At 41.2% G+C, this 5,881-nt stretch overlaps 1 long non-coding RNA gene across 1 annotated transcript; it reads left to right on the top strand.

Moving 5' to 3' along the window:
- The first annotated feature begins 2,728 nt into the window (after positions 1–2,728).
- LOC129645624 (uncharacterized) lies at positions 2,729–3,988 on the top strand. Its single transcript, XR_008711457.1, has 2 exons — positions 2,729–2,863; positions 3,820–3,988. It is a non-coding gene; the product is annotated as an uncharacterized LOC129645624 (long non-coding RNA).
- The last annotated feature ends 1,893 nt before the right edge of the window (positions 3,989–5,881 follow it).

Below are 5,881 nucleotides of genomic sequence, written 5' to 3' on the forward strand. Positions count from 1 at the left end.
CCCGTGTACCAAGCAATCATTGCCACCTGCCTATTCCAGGCTCCTGTGCATCTGTGCCCCTTCTAATCCCTCCCAGGGGGTGATCAGGCCCCCTCTTCCACCCTACCAGGTGGGTTCCTCCTCACCTGAGTGCTCAGTTCCCCTACTGCCATCCACTACCTGCTAACATGAAAGGTCCAGACACTGAGAAGCAGAATCCTTCCAGAAGGGCGAGGCACCTTCCCCCCTAGAAGGTTCAAGCCACAAGGCCTCAGAGTAGTCCCAAATGGGACTTGTCTCCTCAAAGTGAGGAGTTTCCCAGCCCATGCACCAAGTGTTGTAGCCACGTGTTCTAGGAAACAAACTCACTCAGAAGGACAATGCAGATAGTGGAGTGCAGTTTATTACACTATTACGCTGGTGGGCCCAAGGCAGAGTCTGCTCTTAGCCAAGGACCCTGACCAGTTTTTCTGAAAACCTTATATACCCTAAGTGTATGTGCCAAACCCACCTCCTCAAATTCCCTGAAACTAGTCTGAACAAAGGAAAAGAAAAATACAATCAAAGTTGTATCTTTGATACAACAAAGGGGACAATTATCAATAGGCCTATGGTCATACCCCAATAAGTGTAATAGAATTTATGATTCTATTCAGTTATGCAGATAATTGGGGTATTCTTTAAGGCAGCAGAGAGTCTGGGTACAAGCCCTAGGGCTCTTCCGTCCAGGGAGCCTGGTTTTCCAGTTGGTAGGTCGTTTCCGTAGATACTGGGCATAGAGCTCAAAGTCCACAGTCCGGCCCAAGATGGAGTACTGCTTTCAAGATGGAGCCTGTTCTGTCTGTTTCCTCCTTCAACCTTACCGCAGAAGGAATGCTAACTCTTTGTAAGTTTTTAAAAAAGAAAAAAGACAGAAAATGAAACTTGCACAAGCATCCAGCTATCTCTACCACAGAGCCTAAATTCAAACTTTTGTAATATTATTAAATTCCAAGAATTTCCTGGTGATCCAGTGATTGGGACTCATGCTTTCACTAATGTGGGCCCAGGTTAGATCTCTGCTTGGGGAAAGAAAAAAAAAAGGTAGATAGATAGGCTTTCCTGTATAAAATATATTATATATATAGGCTTCCCTGGTTGCTTAGTGGTAAAGAGCCAATGCAGGAGATGCAAGAGATGAGGGTTCAACACCTGGGTTGGGAAGATCCCCTGGAGTAGGAAATAGCAAATCACTCCAGTATTCTAGCCTGGGAAATCCTTTGGACAGAGGAGACTTGTGGGCTATAGTCCATAATGTCACAAAAAGTCCGACAAGGCTGGACACACACACATGTATATCTTGTTGTTGGTTGTTTAGTCACCAAGTTCTATCTGACTCTTTTTGACCCCGTGGACTGTAGCCCACCAGTCTCCTCAGTCCAAAGGATTTCCCAGGCAAGAATACTGGAATGGGTTGCCATTTCCTTCTCCAGGGGATTGATCTTCCCAACCCAGGGCCTGAAGCGTGTCTCCTGCATTGACAGGCAGATCCTTTACTGCTAAGCCACCAGGGAATCCCATATATGCGTATGTACGCATATGTGTGTGTGTGTGTGTGTGTGTGTGTGTGTGTATGTATATAGAAGGCAATGGCACCCCACTCCAGCACTCTTGCCTGGAAAATCCCATGGACGGAGGAGCCTGGTAGGCTGCAATCCATGGGGTCGCTAAGAGTTGGACAAGACTGAACGACTTCACTTTCACTTTTCATTTTCATGCATTGGAGAAGGAAATGGCAACCCACTCCAGTGTTCTTGCCTGAAGAATCCCAGGGACGGGGGAGCCCGGTGGGCTGCCGTCTATGGGGTCACACAGAGTCGGACACAACTGAAGCGATTTAGCAGCAGCAGCAGCATATATATACATATATGTAACTAAATTCCATCAGCAAAGCCATATTGAAGTCCCTTGAGCTTTATTCATTGTCCCAAGGGGCAAACAAATTGTCTTGGGAGGCTCTAGGCCACAGGACCACTTTGTCCCAAAGACCGCTAACGGTAACAGTATCCACAGACCAGCCAGACTCTAACCTCGGGGAATAAGAATCCTGCTGGCAGAAGAGAAAGAAATACATATGAAATTAGCACAAATAAGGCTCAGAGGGTTCATGAGCCTTCTCAGCAACACCCCAAATAAGAATTTTTCTGGAAAAAAAAAAAAAGGAATTTTTCTGAAAAATGTAAAATATGCCAATCAGTCACCAGAACACTGCTCTGGAAAATGTGAAAATTATATTATTCGATAATGAATCTGAGACCTGAATTTCAGAGGTTCTAAAAAAGGTGGAGAGGGTTTGGTTTTCTGTTCATTTGCCTCTGTTGTAAAATATATTCCGCTCCATGTCCGCTGTACATGCAAACAGACGTTAGCCAAAAACCACAGAAATGTTTTCATTAATGCATGTCTTCCTCTCTTCACACATTCAAACCTTTTATTTCTCTACTCAGTAAATCTTTTATGAGAAAAAATAAATCTATTATCATATTTAAGACATAAAGCAGGTGTATATAATAAATACTGATTTATACATACATAAATATGCATAAATGATTCAATTAGGGAAACACAGAGTGATACAAAGTGAGAATTAGGCTGGAATTTTTTTTCACAACACAGTATAGTTTCAGTTTTCAAACCGCCTCACTGGTTTCTGCCTAGCAACTGATGAGAAAACCCCTCTGAGCCAATCCGAAACTACTTTCACAGACCGATTCTTACTCTTCGTCAGAGAGAGCATGCATCACATTTTCCTTTCTTCCAGAGAAAAGAGACTCTTATTTATAATGAGGAACTATTGATTATCTTTACTCTGTGGGATGTAATTTTCAGATGGGATTGCCAAGAGGTAAGTGTGGGAAAATAGGTAAAATCCAGGGTGACGAGCCTTGGAAGGAGGGAGGCTGAAGAGCTGAGAGTGGGCCTTGCCCAGAGAAAGTGATTGGGCCTCGGGTGAGCTCTAGTAAGGGGATGAGGGGGTGGAGACAGCAGGGCAATGCAAAGGCTAAAGACCTGAATTTGAGCATTTGTGGGAGAGTCACAATGTGAATGAAAAAAGCTTGCTGATTGCATGTTCTGTGATCAATTACTGTGATCAAAAAAGAGCAAAAGACTCTTATCTCTCCTAGTCATCTCTGGGAATGTGTTCTAAGAGATTCTGAAAAAAGATATGCCTTAAAGATTTGCATGTAAAGATGTTCATCGTAGAATTATTTGTAATTTTAAAAATCTGAATCAACATATGCAACAGTTGGAGAATGGATTCAAACACATTGTCCAATCATGAAAGGGATTTTGGAATCATGTTTTTAATAAAGAGTTTTTATTTCTGGGGTGGGAGGGGGGTGTAGGATGGGAAACACGTATATGCCCATGGCGGATTCATGTTGATGTGTGGCAGAACCAATACAATATTGTAAAGTAATTAGCCTCCAATTAAAATAAATAAATTTAAATTTTTTAAAAAAAGAGTTTTTATTTCTAATTGTAACAAAGCTGGATTTAATTTGGAGATTTAAATTGTATCTACATTTTGCTATTGAATCTTATTTATGATGAACAGCTTTAAACTCGAATGTTTGTGTTAATACTTGACTTTTTTTTCTTTGAGAGTAGTTTCTACAAGCGGAATTTCTGGGTCAAATGATAATTTTGACAATTTTCAGGCATTTAGTATATATCTATGGTCAAAATACTTCCAGAAATCCTTATAGTCCCATGAAGCAAAGTATATGATTACTATCACAGATTATTTAAATTTTATTCCTTCTTATTTTTCTCTGTTTTGATGTTGTCTTGTTGTAGCCACACGTTCCGGGAAACAAACTCCCTCAGAAGGACAATGCAGATAGTGGAGTGCAGTTTTATTACACCGGCGGGCCCAAGGCAGTCTCCTCCTAGCCAAGGACGCTGACCAGCATTTGTGAAAATCTTTTATACTCCATGTGTATGTGTCCGAACCCACCACCCCAAATTCCTTGAAACTTACATAAACCAAGGAAAATACAATCCTAATAACCCCATCATTCACGTGCTATGTGCTCATGTGCTCAAACAGTCAAACAATTAGCCAACAATCAATAAACCCGAGGTTACACTCTGATAGATATAGAAAAATTTATGGCCTGTCTGGAGGAAAGGGTAATTAGCGTATGTTTTCTCTTAGGCGATGAGTAACCTAGATACGATCTTCAAGGTTCCCCTGTCTGGAGGGGGACTTATCCTTCTGTTGTTGTTTTCATAGGCAATAAACACAGAGTTCAGAATCCATTGGAAAAGTGGCTGAGCATGATCAGCATGAACAGGCCTAAGATGGAGTCCAGGCCCTATGAATTCCTTCTTCAGTCTATAATCAGGAATAAAAAAAAAAAAAAAAAAAAATAACATCCCCCCAAAATTAGTGAAAATATATTCCTCACTCTGAGGACAGCATTGAAATTGTGACCTATATAATGATGATGATAATAATAATATCCCCTCTCTAGCATCTTAGGGAGCAGTTTTGAAGAGCAGAAGATATGGTGAAAGGCAATCTTTTGTCTGAGGGTATGTCTGAGTTTCATGCAGGCTCCCAAGAAATCCCAGCTGGACAAATTTCTGCTCCCAGCTCCTCCTCGACCCACTCACCTCCCTCTGCCGGCCTCTTCTCAAAGGCAGTCCTTGGCACAGGTTTAAGAGTAGCAGGTACTGTGAATGCGGGCCTTATACTGGTTTGTTTAGGGTGAATTAGTGTGAGGAGACTTTATTTATTTATTGACATACAGTTGATTTACAGGAGTTGGTATTTTCTGAACAACCAATATGTTGCAGTCAGAGTAATTATTTGTAAAAAATTTTAATTGCTGAGTAAAACATGAAAACTTTTAAAACTGAAAACATCCGAATAATTTTCAAAGGTAGGAGGCAAAGCACAAACGTGTCTCTCATTCAGTCTTCGATTTTCAGTTTAGCATGATTTCTTTTAAGGTGATTTGGACAGTAGCCTGCCAGGCTCCTCCATCCATGCAGATTCTCCAGGTAAGAATATTGGAGTGGGTTGTCATGCCCTTCTCCAGGGGATCTTACCAACTCAGGGATCAAACCCAGTCTCCTACATTGCAGATAGATTTTTTACCATCTGAGCCACCAAAGAAGTCCAAGGTATAAACATGTACATACAAATTAATAACTTAGGTTTTGTTTTTTAATATAATCATTAATTTTCTCTGCAGTGTGCTTTTTATTTATTTAATATATCTTTATTTTCTGGGTTAGTGACTATAAATTACTCTTAACTGCCGCACTGAGTTCCCTCATACAGATCAGCCTTTATTTAACCAACCAGTCTTCTGTTAGTGGTTAGAGTGGCTGGTTAGCTTGTTTACCCACCCCCCTTTTTTTTTTCCACTTTTAAAAATAATGTTTCAGTGTCAGCCTTACACACAATTCTCTCTGCACCCATGCAAGTGTTTTGCTAGACCAGATATCTGGAAGTGAAATTACTAAATCAACTGTGTACATTCTAAACTTCCTGTTTCATAATGTGTCATGAGTAACTGAAGTTCAAACAGATTTTTGAAATCACAGAGCTGCTGAATCGTAGTGCCATGACTTACCTCCCACACCCTTTTCATTTCCAACATCTAACACATAGTGGGCCTGGCACACAGTGAGTGCTCGATAAACATTTGTTGAAGGAATGAAAATGCCTGGTTGAGACCCGGCCTTATTCTTAACTCTCCAATTCACTCGCCTTGGGGTTAAGAAGTGGTAGGTTCATGGGACTTCCCTGGAGATCCGGTGGTTAGGATTAGGCACTTTCACTGGCAGTGGTCCAGATCCTGCAAGCCGCAAAGCTTGGCCCAAACTAAAAAAAAAAAGAAGTGGT

This window comes from Bubalus kerabau, chromosome 3 (assembly GCF_029407905.1).
Source record: "Bubalus kerabau isolate K-KA32 ecotype Philippines breed swamp buffalo chromosome 3, PCC_UOA_SB_1v2, whole genome shotgun sequence".
Classification (NCBI taxonomy): domain Eukaryota; kingdom Metazoa; phylum Chordata; class Mammalia; order Artiodactyla; family Bovidae; genus Bubalus; species Bubalus kerabau.